At 43.7% G+C, this 18,479-nt stretch overlaps 1 protein-coding gene across 2 annotated transcripts in view; it reads right to left on the reverse strand.

Annotated features, from left to right (window-relative positions):
- cpne4b (copine IVb) overlaps positions 1-14,085 on the reverse strand; it is a 374,751-nt gene extending 360,666 nt beyond the window's left edge. Inside the window, exon 1 of one of the 2 annotated variants that reach the window (XM_072560364.1) lies at positions 13,844-14,085. The gene's annotated coding sequence lies outside the window, so the exon portion shown is untranslated. Of the gene's footprint in view, positions 1-9,598; positions 9,644-13,843 lie in introns of those variants that run through there. The other variant, XM_072560365.1, reaches the window with a different exon arrangement.
- Positions 14,086-18,479: the final 4,394 nt, after the last annotated feature.

The following is an 18,479-nucleotide window of genomic DNA, read 5'->3' on the forward strand; positions in this document are numbered from 1 at the left end:
ATGGTGTGTGGCTTGGAGAAGAACCTGCAGATTCATCTCTTACCCATATCCCTGTACACCATTCCTTTTGAAATAATTATCCAATGCCACTTGAATGCCTCAACTGATCCTCCATCCACTGCATTCCCAAGCAGTGTGTTCCACATCCAAATTCCTCACCATGTGTACAAATTATTTCCTCATGTACCCCTTGCTTTTTTGCACATTACCTGAAACCTATGCCTTCCTGTTCTATCTACTCTATCCACCCCACTCCTAATTTTGGAAATCTCTATCAAGTTTCCTCTCAGCCTTCTTCTCTCCAGGAAGAACAGTCCCAACTTCTTCAGTCTATCCTCATCATTGAAGTTTCTCATTCTCTCCCACGTGCACGTGTGCGCGCACGCACACACAGTCACAATAGTTCCTGGCATTGAACATTCATTGCTTTGCACGTCAGGTCCAGATGCTGCTTAAAAGATGTCAGGCTTAAAACTTCACGTGATGTGTTCATGGGCTGTGGGCATTCAGAGCTACATGTAACAAAATTAAATCTCTCACATTAATGGCAAGAAACCACTGATTTATGTTCAGTTTGGATCAAACTGAACGAGACCACATCCATTGAGCTGGTGTCAGAATCTGGATTAATAACCTTCTGTCTATCACCACCTCTGTCCCGACTGCTAACCCTCAGGCTCAACAAGATTGGACCCAACGCAACATAAATTAAGAAGTAATTATGATTAATCATCGACATTCAAATCCTAAGATGTTGAACACTGACAGCAAAGTGTCAAATTCTGCCATGATGGGATCATGATTACAAAAGGACTACCATCAGCAATTGCATTTCAAATTGTGTCACGACTGTATTTGATCGGATCACCTAAACAATGGGAGATGTGGTAATTAATCATGATCCCAGTGCTGATTATCTTGGTGCTGTTTACAATCGTGCTCTTCACAATCCAAATCATTTAAACGATCTCAGATAACACCCGCATGGGAAGTTCAAGCAGTTAATCACCATTCAACGTTTTTTTTTTAAATGATGGTCCCTCTGCTGAGCCAGTTAATAATTTGGACCATTATTCAGACCTCAACAACAAAAGATCAGTGTTCTTCTTGCCACCCTGTGGTGCTAAGGTCAGATTTCTGGCGTCTGATCTTATATTTGGAGACTTCCCCTGATTGATGTACAGAACTGTAGAGCTGGACCTGTCAAGAGGATGGATATTCAGGATGTTCACAGGAGATAGTCCAGATATTAATGGCTGTAAATCCTTCAAACATCCTCACAGGAGACAACTGAAATTTCAAGGCTGGAATAGCCATCAACAGAGAGACCGGATTACACGCCAGTACTCTGTTCTGCACCACTCCTTCTCCACACCCACCCCCAACCCCACAAACCATTCCCTTCTCCCCCCCCCAACCCCTCTACACCCCCCCCACCCCACCCCCCCCCCCCCCCCCCCACACACACCCGTTCCCCCAATCGAACTCCGAAGTTGTCAAAATCCTCAATCATTTGGGGAGAAAAAAAAGCAGGGTTTCAGGTCAAGGAAAACGTTGGGATAAACTGCAGTTTCCTTTGAGGGAAAAGGATAAAAACTTAAAGAATGTTTTTCAAATAACTAGACACAGAACGGGCAACATGATGGTTCAGTGGTTAGCACTGCTGCCTCACAGCACCAGGGAGCTGGGTTCAATTCCTGCATTGGGTGACTCTCTGTGTGGAGTTTGTATATTCTCCCTGTGTCTGCGTGGGTTTCCTCCGGGTGCTCCGGTTTCCTCCCACAGTCCAAACATGTGCTGGCCAGGTGAATTGGCCACGATAAATCACCCATAATGTTGGGTGCATTAGTCAGGGGTAAATATAGGGTCAGGGAATGGGTCTGGGTGGGCTACTCTTTGGAGGATTGATGTGGACTTATTGGGCCAAAGGGCCTGTTTCCATACTGTAGGGAATCTAATCTCGAAAAACAAAAGTTGCTCGGCTCAATAAATCCAATTCAAGTGCATTCCCTTCTCTAATGAGGGCCCAGACATCTCTAAGAGGTGATTGATTCACTGATCTAACTTTTAATATGTTTATTCATTCAACAAAAAAGGATCACAACAAAAGTTATACCATTGGCAGTTTCTTTCTCCATTCTTTTAACTAATACAGTTCCTTTTAGCATCAGAGATTCAGACTCAGAGAGATCTGCAGTACACAGAATGGCCCTTCAGCCCATCGAGCCTGTACTAAAGAAATATAACCACCTATCTAGTCTAATAACCTTTTCTACAACATTACCTAATAAAGCTCAATGTACATTGATTGTGTTTAATTGTATGCAAATAGAGGACATTGATTGGAGCTCCACCTGCACATCTGGGGCAGCATGGTGGCTCAGTGATTAGCGCTGCTGCCTCATAGCACCAGGGTCCCAGGTTCAATTCCAGCCTCGGGCGACTGTCTGTGTGGAGTTTGCACATTCTCCCAGTGTCTGTGTGGACTTCCCCCGGGTGCTCCAATTTCCTCCCACAGTCCAAAGATGTACAGGCCAGGTGAATTGGCTATGGTAAATTGCCCATAGCGTTTCGTGTGGTAGTCAGAGGGGTCTCGGTGGGTTACTCTTGGGAGGGTTGGTGTGGACTGGTTGGGCCAAAGGGCCTGTTTCCACACTGTAGGGAATTGAATTTATATTAAGGGTTCCTTGCTGGTGTCCCCATCTCTAAGCCAGGAGGCAGAGTTTAAATCCCACCTCCCCCAGAGGTGGGTCACAACATGTCTGAGCGGGTTGATCAGAAAACATCTACACAAAGCAACAATAAGGGTTCCTGTTGCACAGTGATAGTGTCCTTACCTCTGGCCCAGAAGTTACAGGTTCAAGTCTCACCTGCCCTTGGAGGTGTATCTTAACAGTTTGATTAATAAGTAATTATTAAAAAGAAACACTTAAGCTGGTTGTAGGTTGGTGAAGAATTTTGATGGTCCCAACAAAAGCAGGAGGGCTGGCCCAGAGGGGGAGGGTGTGCCAAATCCATGAGCCACCTATCCACAGCCAGTGCTCAGCTTCCCCTTCAGCCACACTCAGTCGTTGCTGCTGCTGCTGGGTTTCAGGCTGGTAGCCCTTGGGTACCTAATCCTCCAGCTGATGGGCAAGGTGACCCCCCTCATCATTCTGCCACCTGCCCATGATGAGAAGCTCAGCATGGGGTAACCATCGACCAAGACTGGCTCCAGTCCAACGTCCAGGCTGCTCAAGGATACAGAGCAAGGTTTACACCTGAAGCAGGGGGCAGTAGAAATCAGGATCAGAAAAGAACATAAAGAGGCACAGTAGTGGTATTGTCCCTTTCTTTGGACCAGAAGGTTCAGGTTTAAGTCCCACCAGCTGCAGCTGGATGTCATTGCAGGGTGTCTCAGCAGGATGTTTGAGCAGATTCATTGAAAATATTTATAAAGTGACAATTATACAGCCCATGGTGTAGTTGCATTAGAAGGTGCCTGCTTATAATGTTATACTCTGCAAATATATCCAAGATTGAGTAAACATTAGCTCCAATGACGTTCTTCTCCAACAGAAAAGCAACTACTCACCTTGAAAATATTCTGAATAGGCATGAAGGATTCAGCCTCAACAGATGCTACATTTCTTTGTCCTTTCTCTGCAGGTTTTTATAAGACCATAAGACATAGGAGCAGAAACTAGACCATTCAACCCATCGAGTCTGCTCAGCCATTCGTTCGTGGCTAATAGGTTTTTCAACCCCATCTTCCCACTTCCTCCCTGTAACCTTTGATCCCCTTGGTAATCAAGTACTTATCTATCTCAATGACCTGGCCCCCACAGTCTTCTGTGGCAATGAATTCCACAGATTCACAAACCTCTGGTTAAAGTTTCTCCTTATCTCCATCCTAAAGAGTCTTTCCCTTACTATACAAGAGCTATGCCCCCAGATCCTTGTCTCTCCTGCCAATGGAAGCATCTTCCCAACATCCACTATGTCCAGGATATTCAGTATTCTTAGTGAGTTTTGAGAAGATTTGTACCTCAGGTTGAGGTTCTGGATGTAGGTTTGCTCACTGAACTGGAAGGTTCATTTCCTGACATTTCCTCACCCTATTAGAGGTAACATTTTCAGTGGGCCTCCAGGCGAAGCACTGTATGTGATTCCTGCTTTCTATTCCTGGAGGCCCACTGAAGATATTACCTTGTAGGGTGATGAAACATCTGGAAATGAACCTTCCAGCTCAGCGAACAAACCTACATCCATTCAATATTCTGTACATTTCAGTCAGATCCATTCTCATCCTTCTCAAGTCCATCGGGTATAGACCCAGGGTCCTCAAATATTTTCATGTCCTGATCCTTCCCCTGCCAAAATTGTGCGTGTCTGTGTGTGTGTGTGTGCGTGTGCGCGTGTGTGTGCGTGCTTGTGTGTGCATGTGTGCTTATGTGTGTGTGCGTGCATGCGGGTGTGTGCATGTGTGTGTGTACGCACATATATGTGTGTGTGCGCACATATGTGTGCATGTGCGTGTGTGCGTGTGCATGTGCGTGTGTGCTTGTGTGTGTGTGTGCATGCATGCGAGTGTGTGCATGTGTGTGTGTGCGTGTGCGTGTGTGTGAGACAAATCCCACTTTCCAAGCCTTTGTAGCAAAAGCACTTTAAGTACATATCCAATTGTTGTTTGACTGTGATGAGTATTTCTGTCTCTGCCATCCTTTCAGGAAGGAAGCTTCAGATCCTCACCATCTACTGCCTGAAAATAAAAACTCCAGCCCCACGAAAGGAGTCTGGGGCTATTGACTTTTCTGCTATAGAAATGAGTCCTTCCTATCCACTCTATCCAGGTCACCCCTCAATTTTATGCAACTAAATCACATTTCTCCACCCCCCCACCTCCTTCTTTCTGAAACAAAATGATCTGACAATACATAATCTTGCATTTTGGCTAAAATTTGATCATCAGACATCCCTTTTGTTATTTCTTTATGCATGTACTCTGCTCTCAACTTACACTTCCATCCGTCCTCAATCTTTAACTTGCAAAGTGAGGAGTTTGGCCAGGTTTCCCTTTTCTAGCTTAGAGACACTGAAACCAACTTTCAGATGGCAATTAAACCAAAGTCCCACTCCACCCTCTAAGATGCGGGCAAACAAATCACGTGGCACTAATTTGAAGGTGATGGTGGTATCATCCCAAGTCTATTACAATCCCTCAAAAAAGTATCACATTAAAAAAGAGGTTATCTGCCCATTATCATCTTTATTGATCAGACTTTTGAACACAGGGGTTGTAATGCTATGTTGAGCTTGTACAAGACATTGATGGGGAGTACTATGGAGCAGTTCTGGTCGCCCTGTGATAAGATGGATATGATTAAATTGGAAAGGATTCAGAGAAGATTTGTGAGGATGTTGTTGGGAATGGAGGGTTTGAGTTATAAGGAGAGGCAGGATAGGCTGGGACTTTGTACACTTGAGTGTAGGCGGTTGAGGTTTATAAAATCATGTGAGGTATAGATAAGGGGAATGATAGGTGTCTTTCCCCTAGGGTTGGGGATTTCAACGCTAGGGACAATATTTTTAAGGTGAGAGGTGAAAGACTTTAAAAAGGTTTCACAGTGAGTGATTTGTGTGTGGAATGAACACCCAGAGAAAGTGATGGATACAGGTACAATTACAACAGTCAGATAAGTACATGAATAGGAAAGACTTGGAGGGATATGGGCCAAGTGCATGGCAATGAGACAAGTTTAGTTTGGGATTATGGTCAGCACGGACTGGCTGGACAATCAGTTTCTGTGCTGTATGACTCTATGACTCTATGTTGGTTGTCAGAGTTCACTTTGCAAAATTTTGCTGTCAGCTTTCTTGCACTAGAACAAGTGACTGCACTTCCACAGTAAATAATTGGCTGCAAAATGATTTGAGACATCCAGTGGTTATGAAAAGTGCTATATAAATGCACGTCTCTTTCCTTTGCTGTCCAAGCTTAAAGCCCAACATAGACCAGGGGTCATGCCCACTACTGCTCTGAGCTGCTATTGTTAGCACCTTCCCAGAAATCCAACTGGGCCATCAGGAAGCTCAACTTTAATACATCCCACGGTGAAAATTACCCATCGCAAACTCGGCGTTTGGCAGGTTATTTGGAGAGAGCATGGAGCTTGTCTCAGAATAAAGATAAAAGGCAGTTGTTCTCACACCACTTTGTGGTAGCTGTGATAAACTTGTTTTTAATTCACTCTCAGAATGTGGGCGTCACTGGCTGGGCCAACACTTATTGCACGTCCATAATTGCCCTTGAGAAGGTGATGGTGAGCTGCCTTCTTGAATCACTACAGTCCATGTGCTGTAGGTAGACCCACAATGCCCCTAAGGAGGGAGATCCCGCACTGTGACCCAATGACATTGTGCAAGACATCAGGCTAGACCTAAGAGTACATTTATACTCCTGCCATCAAACAGTCTGGTTACACAACTGAAAGACTTAACAGTCCTTTCTCTAATGATTGGTGGAGCTTATCTCATAACCTCAGTTAACCGTTTCAAGCACTAATCGTCTTTTACAATACAATTCCCCACCTACTTAGGGGTGCAGTAACATGGGATCAGGAGCAGGCCATTCAGCCCATTCAGCCCATCCATCATTCAAAAAGATCATGGGTGATCTGTGGCCTAACTCCATGTACTTGCCTTTCACCTATATCCCTTAATATCTTTGCTGAACAAGGCTTTACCTATCTCAGATTTAAGGTAAACTTGGGATCAAGAGCTTGCTTATCAGCTCTCAACTTCATTGGGTTGTCCATGTGGTTCACATGTAGGATTTTCACCTACCTGTGATATTCCAGAGTCCACCGAGCATGGAAGCCCACATCACAGAATGTCCCAATCAAGTACAATCTAACAGCTGATCTCACATCCTGTGAATTCAACCCCATTATAGCGGGGGAAATACAACCCTGGACAGATCAGAATGGAAAAGGCTCTGTCCACAAGCACTCTCAACATTTCAGGAGAACAACCACTTCTGTAAAAGACCAGCAGCGCAGCCTGCATCTCCGCCTACTAACCGAAGACTTCCTGTGGAATAGCTGCAATCAGATCTGCAGATGGAGAGTTGATTTAGTGTCACATTTGAAATGACAACGTGTAGATCATGAACAACCAGTTTCCTTGCTGAATACTCATCTGTCAAGTGACTGGGAAATCTATCAACACTGTGAGTCACTGAGGTAAGGTGGACATTTGGTTCCTGGACAACCAGGCAAAAGTTGATCTGCTGCTTAGAAATAATGCAGAAAAGAAAACTTCTCCTGCCGTTGTTTCCTGAACCTGTACAGGCATACAGCATGGAAACAGGCCCTTCAGCCCAACTTCCCCATGCAGCCCAGTTTTCACAATTAAACTAGCCCCATTTCCCTGTGTTTGGGGCCACTTCATTATGAATCTCCAAAATGTGATTGATTCAGCGAAGAAGCAATATTTCTGTTCATAATTTTACTGGGTCGTCTTTTGCTGCAGTAGGCATCTAGTAATGTTTTTGGTTAGACTTGAGGCTGCAATCTTCAGTTTCAAATGCTTTTGTGCAGTAAATGGCTAAAGGGTTACCTGGGAAGAGAAAAGCAAGGCATTTGGAACTGGCAGAGGCTGGGTAATTATTTGTTGCAGCTGCCCCTCACTTTAAATTGCTGCACCTTTTCACACACATGACATGAAGCACTATTCGCTGCCACATTATACCTCAGTCCACACTAGCGCCACACCAGAGGAAGAGTTTAGCACAACATAAAGGCAAAGCACTGAGAGTGTCGAGGACCTGATATAAAACCGTAAGTGTTGCACAAACTTGGCACACTATTCACTGTTATTTGTGTCAAAGACTTTACAGGTCACTCCGAACAGAGGCTCTCTCTACATTTTAAAAGATGTGGAGATGCTAGTGTTTGACTGGGGTGGACAGTCAGAAGTCACACGACACCAGGTTATAGTCCAACAGGTTTCTTTGAAATCACAAGCTTTCCAAGCGCCGCTCCTTCATCACAGGAAGACTTCACCTGACAAAGGAGCAGTGTAGTATCTGTACATTATGGAATAAGTGACCAGTAGTGAGCTACAATGGAGTAATTCAGTTCAGCTGATGATAGTGAGCAGATGAATTCAAGTGAATTATAGCTTTGTAATCATTCCCAATCATTTTACTTTATAATTTAATCGATTGTTATGTGACAAGACAATCAGGGTGTGATAGAAATCTGATAGCTAAATAGTTTAAAATTCTGTCTATGACAATGAGAACTGTACTGAAGTTTCCAAAATGCTGATATATATTCAGCTGCTTAAGCACAATGGGGTATTAGTAGATTCCATGCACCTATAGAATACAGCCCCTTACCACTTGCCAGAAAGACGACTGAAATTTTCACAGTGTGCAGTAACAAGTGCTGTTTATAGTTACACCCACACTCTTTAGCCCTGTCTTGTTATTAGCAAAGCTACACTGCAGAGATCCAGCTGTCCCCATTATTTTTGTTGTCTTGTTAATTCCTTCCTGCTCCCTGCTGAATGGATAAAAATTTCCTTTACTTCTCCTCCTAACTCCATTTACGGCCAAGAATCCAAACAAGTCCCAACATGGAGCGGACAGAATTGGAAATGTTGCATGTTAATGTCACAGGATGTTAATGTGGCATTCCTGGCGGTTGTTACACTAGGGCATGGAGTTGCCAGTAGTTGCATGGAAAGCCCTGTCAGCTCTTGGCTGAGTAGACTTGATTGAATCAAGCTTCAGCCATCAGGAGGAACCTGAGGGAAATTGTTGTGCCCGGTGACAACATCCCTGGAAAGGGGTTAACGATCTATGCATTTGTCAAGGAAGTGCACTGGCTGAAGGTACTGTGAAGGTCTCCTCCTTGTCAATCTCTCCCTTGCCTAAGGCGTGGTGACTCCCATGGTTAAACCATCACCAGTCATCTCTCTCTCTCTCTCTCTCTCTCTCTAATGAGAGAGTAGCCCTATTGTCCCCTGGAAGCTTACTCACATAAAGAAGAATGCTGAATCCAGACTAGCTGACTGGAAACTCGCAGCTAAATATGTTTAACGTTTGAACCAAAAAATAGGCAAAGACCATTGAAATCCAAACACTTCAGCCAACTCTTGCTACAAAAGGAATGGGACATTGACAGCATACATTTATTCACCGTGAATCCACCACCAGATCCAGGAAACTGAAAGGAGGGCAGTGATTTACAAATTCCCATAACATGCCGATTGACTTCTGTCTGTTCACCATTTGTTTCAGACAAGCATCATGTGTTCAGCCTTCCCATTATTGTTCACAGTAACTTTCCATACACAATTTAAGGTTGGAACTCAGCAGCAAAGGTGCCTTTTAAACAACATAATAGCTTTCAATATCGTGCCAATCAACCTGCTAAATCTCATTCTCTTCCCTGTCACAAATTGTTTTCACGGTTTTAAAGATGTCAACTTTTAATTTTCTTTACCTTTTTTCTTATTTTCCTGTTTGACTTTTTCATTTTCCCCAGATTCCAATTTTCTCTCCCTCTCTGAATTTCTCTTTGCACACCTGATTTAACTCTTAACTCACCTTCTTCCTCGTGTTCTTCTTCATTGTCTTTTTCAATCCTCAAGCTGCAATGTTCAATGGGGTACGTGTGGGTACATGAAGTCCAGGATGTTCCCTTGCCCTCAGCCTCCTATCACCACTTTGCACTTCCATCAAGGAGTGACATAAAACAAGGTTGAACTGAAGAATGGGCAGGAAAAGGTTGAATGGATAGGACATGCCCTCTTTACTGTTCAATCTGCCCCACTGATTTATTTTCTAACATTTGAAAAATGTTGCTACTTTCAGCAGGTTAAGCGTTACCACAGTCAGCTAGGTGACCCAAACCCTATCTTAAGAAAGGAACAGGAAAAAGCTTTGCACTACCAAAATTAAACTATGGATATATATTTACAAATTTCTATGCTATCTCTTCTGACAAACTAAATGGAAAAGGTTGAAACCAAACAAACATATTTTGTAGTTTACTTGGCACAATTCTATTTCAGTATCACAAAATTAATGACACACACGCACTACATACACAGACATACACGCACACAGACACGCACATAGACACAAGCCCACAGACACACATGCACACACACAGACATACACATGCATAGACACAAACTGTGGACATACACTGACACACACAGGCACGCAGGTAGGGACACAAGTGTATAAACACATGCACTTATACATACGTCAACATATACAAACCACACGCGCACACATAGAAATACACACACAAACATTTACATATAAATAAGCACAGAAGCACACTGCAAACATGCACAACTGGCACACACACAGAGATATGCACATTTCATATACACACCGAGACCCAATGACATGCACACACTACAGAAACACTTTACTGAAACAGACTACAGATGGACATAGGCATACACACAGAAGCATCATAAAGTTCCAAATCATATCCTCCCACCTCGTTGATTAGAAAGCACTTGCTAGTAATCTTTGGTGAATTGTACAAATTCACTCCCAACACATAACCAGCCTCTTGTGCTTGCACATTCTTGAAGTACATGGCAATAATAATGACATGTTATCGCACACGATAATTCACCAAGATATTTCTCATCCTCTGCATCACAACAATCCTAATTAAAATTCCATCAGAACTGTGGATAGCTTCCCAAGCAGATTTATCACATCTCTGTAAGGTGCTTGTTTTTTAAAAAGTCTTGTTGACTCTGTCTTAGCACACACCCTCCTCTTAATGCCCTTACTCCAACCCTGATCATATTCCATCGACAGTATCAATAAGCAAGTCATCAGCCCAGAACACAATTTTTGTAACATTTGTTTGAATCATCAGTCACTTCAGAAGTTACATACGCCTGAATAATTTTAACATGTGTCAGCAGTGTGGAGTTCTGAAAGATCAGTGATTCAAATAAAGAGTGGTGCATATACACAAACTGTCCATTGCCAGATTATTTGGCAATTAATCTGAAATAAAGCACACATTCTGTTCGTTTAATAGCTGCTTTGTTCTAAAAGCAATTTAATGAAAAACATTTTTCTTGGAAAAATTGAACTTATGACTGTACCATGGTGCCTGTTATTGAAGGTTAGGAAAGTTAGTCCCAGATCTTGTAGGGAGTAGAGCATCAATTTGGGGAAACATTTGCAATATTATAAATGTTACAAGTTTAAATTACAATTCAATGATTCAGCTGTTTCTCAAAGTTCAGTATAATTAGGTTACTAAAGCCTTGTCAATGCAAGTTCAAGTGATTAAAATATATTTCTGGGATATTACTTCACATCAATGCATCAATATACTTTTGCATATTTTTCCATCTCTATTTGTCAACTGGGAATCTTTTTGCTCTGTTGAACCAGCTGCTTTGCCCAATAAAGGAATACTTACAATGCTGACCCATTGATGAAGGAATGGCCACTTTACACGCATACTACCGTGGGCGGCACGGTGGCACAGTGGTTAGCACTGCTGCCTCACAGCGCCAGAGACCCGGGTTCAATTCCCACCTCGGGCGACTGACTGTGTGGAGTTTGCACATTCTCCCCGTGTCTGCATGAGGTTTCCTCCGGGTGCTCCGGTTTCCTCCCACAGTCCAAAGATGTGCAGGGTCAGGTGAATTGGCCATGCTAAATTGCCCGTAGTGTTAGGTAAGGGGTAAATGTAGGGGAATGGGTGGGCTGCGCTTCGGCGGGTCGGTGTGGACTTGTTGGGCCAAAGGGCCTGTTTCCACACTGTAAGTCTAACCTAACCTAAGTCTAACCTAACCTAACCTAATCCAAGGATGTGCAGGTTAGGTGGATTGGCCATGCTACATTGTCTATAGTGTCTGGGGATCTATAGGCTGGGTGATTAACCATGGGTAATGCACGTAACAAAGATAGGGCAGAGGGCTAGTTCTGGGTGGGATGCTCTTCGGAAGGTTGGTTTGGACTCAATGAGCTGAATGGCTTGCTTCCACCCTATGGGGATACTCCACAAAGACAAAAACAAGAGTTCAGAAGCAGGGTGAATGGACTCTATGGAACTCATTGCTGTAGAAGGATATGGAGACAAGTCATTGAGTGTCTTTAAGACAGAGATAGATAGGTTTTTGATTAGTGACTGGATCAAGGGTTACAGAGAGAAGAAATGAGAGTGGAGTTGAAAGATATAGCAGTCATGACCGAAGAGCAGATGAGACTCGATGGGCCAAGTGGCCTAATTCAGCCCCTATATCTTACGGATTTGAAACACTGACTCTGCATTCTCTCCACAGATGCTGCCAAAGCTGCTAAGTTTATCTGGCAATTTCTGTTTATGTTTCAAATCTTCAACATTCACAGTTCCTTGTTTTATAACAATTCACAAAGGTTGGGTTACAGAATGGTAGCATGGTTACAGTACACAAGAGGCTATTTGGCCCATTGTGTGTTTGCTAGCTCCCTGCCAGTGCAGCTCAAATACTCCCAGTTCCCCATAGTCCCCGAATCTCTTTAGTCTTCGGCTAGCTATCGCTTTGGAAAGTAAATTAAATTAAGTCGCTTGTTCTACCGGAGAAAATCTGGTAATGCGATTGTGATGATTTGACAAGATATTCCAAAATGAAACTATTTTGGAACATTAAGTTTGCAAAAATTAATCATGTGTATAGAATATAGAATTGGCCCTACCTTAAATGTATAAATTCTTTGTGTTAAATGTACACAGCAGAACTTTCTTGCCATTAGTCCATATGTTACTGAATGAATATGTATTAATAGCTGTTCATATAGAATTCTCAATCTTGCTGTTAATATTTCCAAAACTTATAAAACAGCACCAGGAAGAGTCACAATTATCTTGAACTCCCAGCCCCAATGTAGCTAAGTGCCATCATTGTGGGAACCACACATTGTGCTCAGACAGTAAAGCTTTGTATTCGAGTTTTGCACAGTACATTCTAAAATTGTGTCAACTCCAGCAAATTCCACACCAAACCCATTGAAATTATCTTTTGCTTACAAAAAGACAAGATTGTGAAAAGTCTCTTATCGGTCGGCAAAGTTGTTAAGGATGAGAGATGGGCAGGGTGCAGTTGGAAAAGTGTTGCATTCTTTTTTTTTGTCTGAAATAGAAATTAATTTTGTAAAGTTGGCCATCTTTCCTGGAAGCAATCACCACCAACATCCCATTGAAAAGGATGTGTGTATTAGACATCACCCCCAAGAATATATTCTCTGCCCAAACACCCTGTTCGCACTTCGGTTCCTTGTCCACAACAAGATATATTTTTGATGTTTCTAACCATGTCTGCAATTCAGAGGGAAAAAAACAGCATGATAACTAATTGTTCTGTAAGTACGACCATCGATTATTGTTGGATATTATGTCTTTTTAAACCTACAAAATCTTCCCTAAAGACTTCCAACAATAGAGAATCACTTTCCTACTGAACTGCTCTTTCCACACCGCACTCCCTATTGGAGAAAGGGAATTGTCAATTGTCTTAAAGCAGTTGATTACACTCTAGAAAAGGTTGAGGATAAATTTAGTCAGCAAAGTGAGAGGACTAAAAATTTACAGAGAGCATTAAATGTTTGGAAGCGATTTTACAAAATGTGTCTGCTGTCGATGAAGTAAAGATGTGTCCGATTGTAAAAGACAGTCAGAAACTAACGGTCAGGATTCACATCTAATTTATTAGTGGAAATCATTAAGTGCACCGTTGCATTTTACAAAGTTCTAGATGCAAGCCTGACAATTAGCATTCTTTCAAAAAAAAACAAATGTGTAAGAATTAAATTATGTATTACCTGCTTTGGTGGTGATTTTAAAAATTAAAATCCTCGCTGGGATCCAGTAAATAACGGTTTGCTTCTTTCTTCACCCAGACTACTTTGTCAGTGTGGAGATATGTGGTTAGTTCTGTAGGTCCAGTACAGGGAGATGGAACTCCATCGTCAGCACAGTGGCTGTATAGTTGGGACTGAGACTCTAGTGGTCTGAACGTGCACAGAGTTACCAGCGAGAAACGCCACTCAATGCTCACACAAGCTTTTTTTTCCCCCTAAAACTAAATCAAAGCCTTTTCTTCTTCAGAGACCAAGATTTGTTCCTTGATACTACACCAGCGCCCTCTACAGCCCTGTCTACTGCTCTTCTGATGGATAAAAGACATTGTAGTTCAAACTTGCATTTACATAGCACCTCTCAGGATGATTCTGAAACACTTCATACGAAAAAAAAACACAAATAACTGGGGATGTTGGAGACCTCTCTGTCGAGTTGGAATAATTTTAGAACCTGAACCACTCGCTTCATGACGCCTTAACCCCCGCTTTCTCTCTCCACAGATGCTGCCAGACCCTCTGAATTTCTTCAGCAATTTCTTGAAGCATCGCTTTGTGAGCTGTGGTGACTGTTGCAATTTCGTGGAGGTGACAACCAATCCATTCACAGCTCGCTCCCACAACAGCTGTGTGATAATCTGTTGGACAAGAGTTACATTATTGGCTTCAACTCCTCCGCCCTCCTTTAGGACAGTGTCCAGGGACCCTTTACACCCAACCCCACCCCTGCACAGAAGGAGCCTCAGTTTGACACCAGCATTTGTGACTGTGCGGCATTCCCTCAGCGCTGTATTCGAAAGTCAACCGAGATTTCCTTTCTGCCTAAGTCTTGGGAAAGGACTTGAATGCACAGCTCTCTGATACACAGGAGAAGAGTTAGGCCATTCAACCCTTCAAAGGCTGGCACAGTGGCTCAGTGGTTAGCACTGCTGCCTCACAGCACCAGGGACCCAGGTTCGATTCCAGCCTCGGGCGATTGTCTGTGTGGAGTTTGCACATTCTCCCCGTGTCTGCGTGGGTTTCCTCCAGGTGCTCCGGTTTCCTCCCACAGTCCAAAGATGTGCAGGTCAGGTGAATTGGCCATGCTATATTCCCACAGTGTTAGGTGCATCATTCAGAGGGAAAATGGGTCTGGGTGGATTACTCTTCGGAAGGTCAGTGTGGACTGGCTGGGCTGAAGGGCTTGTTTCCACACTGTAGGGAACCTAATCTAATCAAAATAAAAGGTTGCACCACCATTCTAGGTCATGGCCAGCCACTAACTCAGTGCCATAGTCCTGTGCTATCTCCATAACCCTCCATATCATTACTGCCTTAAGGGGAGGCAATGACCTCGTGGTGTTCTCGCTGAATGGTTAATCCAGAGACCCAGGTAACATTCTGGGGACCTGGGTTCAAATCCTGCCACGGCAGATGGTGGAATTTGAATTCAATAAAAAATATCTAGAATTAAGAATCTTAGTGATTGTTAGGAAAAACCCATCTGGTTCACTAATGTCCTTTAGGGAAGGAAACTGCCATCCTTACCTGGTCTGGCCTACATGTGACTCCAGACCACTTAGCAATGTGGTTAACTCTTATCTGCCCGCTGGGTAATTAGCGATGGTTAATCTGGCCTTGCCAGAGATGTCCTCATCCTGTAAATTGAGAAAGGGAAAAACAGAGATCTGCAATTCTATCATTATCTGTCTTGGATACACTCAGTGATTGAACTTCCACAGCCCATTGGCAGAGACGTGTCCAAAGATTCACCACCGTGCAACCACAGAAAAGTCATAGCACAGCACCATCCTGTCTGTGCAAGCCACCCATTCTAATGCCACTCTCCAGCTCCTGGTCTGTCACCCTCAGCTCCTGGTCTGTCACTCTCCAGCTCCTGGTCTGTCACCCTCAGCTCCTGGTCTGTCACTGTCCAGCTCCTGGTCTGTCACCCTCAGCTCCTGGTCTGTCACCCTCAGCTCCTGGTCTGTCACCCTCCAGCTCCTGGTCTGTCACCCTCCAGCTCCTGGTCTGTCACCCTCCAGCTCCTGGTCTGTCACCCTCAGCTCCTGGTCTGTCACCCTCCAGCTCCTGGTCTGTCACCCTGCAGATTGCAGCGGTTTGGGGCAAACCCAAGTGGCTGTTTAAATGAATTGAAGGTTTCTACCTCGACCCTCAAATTCCAGACACCCACCAACAACGGGGTGAAAAAGAAACCCCGTCACGTGCCTCTAACCCGGTTACCAAGCAACCTTGAGCCTCCTCCTCATCTTCATTCCGAATAGCTTCCCTCTTGTTCTGAGACTGTATCCCCTCGATGGGCTAGGGACTTCATCCAGGAAGAGGAACCAATGTCCTGGGCTCTCCGGGTACGTTTGGTGGTGCGTTGGTGAACAGGGGCAGGAGGAATGTGTACATCAGATATTCACGGGAGTAATGAGCCAATGTATCCAACTCTTACCAGACGTTACAGAGAGCAGAACAGTTGGATGACATAACCCTTTTAAAACACATTGATTGCAGTTGATTGACAAGGGAGTCGAGAGGTATGAGGGACAGGCAGGAAAGTGGATTTGAGATCACTACCAGATCAGCCGGGATTATCCTGAATGCTGGATAAGTCTCAAAGGGCCTAGTAGCCAACTACTGTTCCTAACCTGTATCTCGTCATGTTATCAATTCCTTCATTTTACTGGGACTAGACTGAACTTAAAAATGTGTTGCAGCAGATCAGGCAGCATCCAAGGAGCAGGAGAATCAACGTTTCGGACATAAGCTGGACTGAAGCTAATCACAAGGGGAGTCAAGAATGGGGAACAGACAAGAACATGGAGTTGAGGCCACAATCAGATCAGACATGATATTATTGAACGGGAAGGCAGCTCAAAGGGCCGAATGGTCTATTCTTTCTCCTAAGTCCTGTTTTCCTATATTCCTTCAGGTGATTGGGCAAGACAAATGTCATAACATGTTGAAACATTAATAGTAGCATTAGTTAAAATAAATATTGCACCTCTCCTTGTGATAGGAAGAGCACGAGATCCAATTTACACAACGGGTTTGTGAGTTTGTCAGGATAAAGCTCACATCAACATGTTTCTGGACAGTACAGGGGAGGTCCCAAGTGCACTTTAGCTACTGTCTCAGCATCACTCACCTGAAAGAAGAGTCATTTTCCAATTGCAACCAGGCAACGGCAACAGCTTGGCTTCCAAGAAAATCTAACGTTAAAATTATCAAAAGCAATTTTCTTCCCTGACCAACATTAAATGGGGAGCTGAGTTTTTTTCAGGAATGCACGAGTTTCATAGGCAGTTTTAAGTAAAGATGCCTCCGTTCCTAAAATATACTTCCCAGCATCACAGGTGAACAGATTGTCAATAAAATCTGCAACTACGTGTCAACTGGCATTGGATCTTCCTGAAGAAGATAGTTATGTGACAGAACTCTCCAAGAATGCCTGGCAATCTCAAATCAACAATAAAACAGCCACAGTCTCACCAGACCATAGGGCTGTTCTCTCTTGAGTGAGAGACGACTGGTGGTAGTTTAACCTGATCGTCACCGTGCCTCAGGCGAGGCGAGAGGTTGAGAAGGACAGTCCTTCATGGTAACCTCAGCCAGTGTGGGAATTGAACCCATGCTGTTGGCGTCACTCTACGTCACAGACCAGCTTTCTGAGCGAACCAATCCCCTCCTCACATTTTTCAATCAGAGAATCAAATCAATGAAGGGAAGGAAGACTACATTGATAAAGACACACAGCACTTGTTTTACTTTATTTGTTTGGAGGATATGGACCTTGCCAGTGGGATCGCATTTACAGCCTCCTCCATTTGCCCTTGAACAGCCACCTTCTTTAATCATTGCAGTCCGTGCTGTGTGGATACACCCCTGGTGTTATTAGGGACAGAGTTCCAGAGCTTTGAACCAGTGACAGTTAAGAAATGACAGGATCATTCCAAGTCAGGATGATGTGTGTCTTACAGAGCCCATTCCAGGTGGTGATATCCCCATGTACCTGCTGCTGCCCTTGTTCCTTCTGGATGATTAAGATCATGGATTTCAAAGATACTACTGAAGGAGCTTATAGATGGAACAAACTGCTGCCACTGTATGGAGGAAGTGAATCTTTAAAATGATGGCTAGGATGCAGATCAAACAAACCCCCTTTGTCATGTGCTGTATCAAATTTCTTGAGTTGAAGACGCCGGTGTGGGACTGGGGTGGACAAAGTTAAAAATCACACAACACCAGGTTATAGTCCAACAGGTTTAATTGGAAGCACTAGCTTTCGGAGTGCCGCTCCTTCCTGATGACCACCTAATGAGCGTTTCTTGAGCATTGTTAAAACGATACTCATCTCGGCAAGTGTTGTAGTATGCTCCTGATTTAGCCTTGGGGGTGGGGTGCAGGAGGTGAGTTACTCATCACAGAAATGCCAGCCTCTGACCTACTCTTGTAGCCCCTGCATTTATATTTCGAGTCCAGTTCGGTTTCTGAGCAATGGTAATATATTGATGATCAGCAATTCAGTAACGTTAATATCTTTGAATGTCAAGAGGGACGGTTAGATTTTCCTTTGTTGGAGGTGGTCACCACCTGGCACCTGTGAGGCAAA

The sequence above is a fragment of the Chiloscyllium punctatum genome, chromosome 41, assembly GCF_047496795.1.
Source record: "Chiloscyllium punctatum isolate Juve2018m chromosome 41, sChiPun1.3, whole genome shotgun sequence".
Taxonomy (NCBI): Eukaryota; Metazoa; Chordata; class Chondrichthyes; order Orectolobiformes; family Hemiscylliidae; genus Chiloscyllium; species Chiloscyllium punctatum.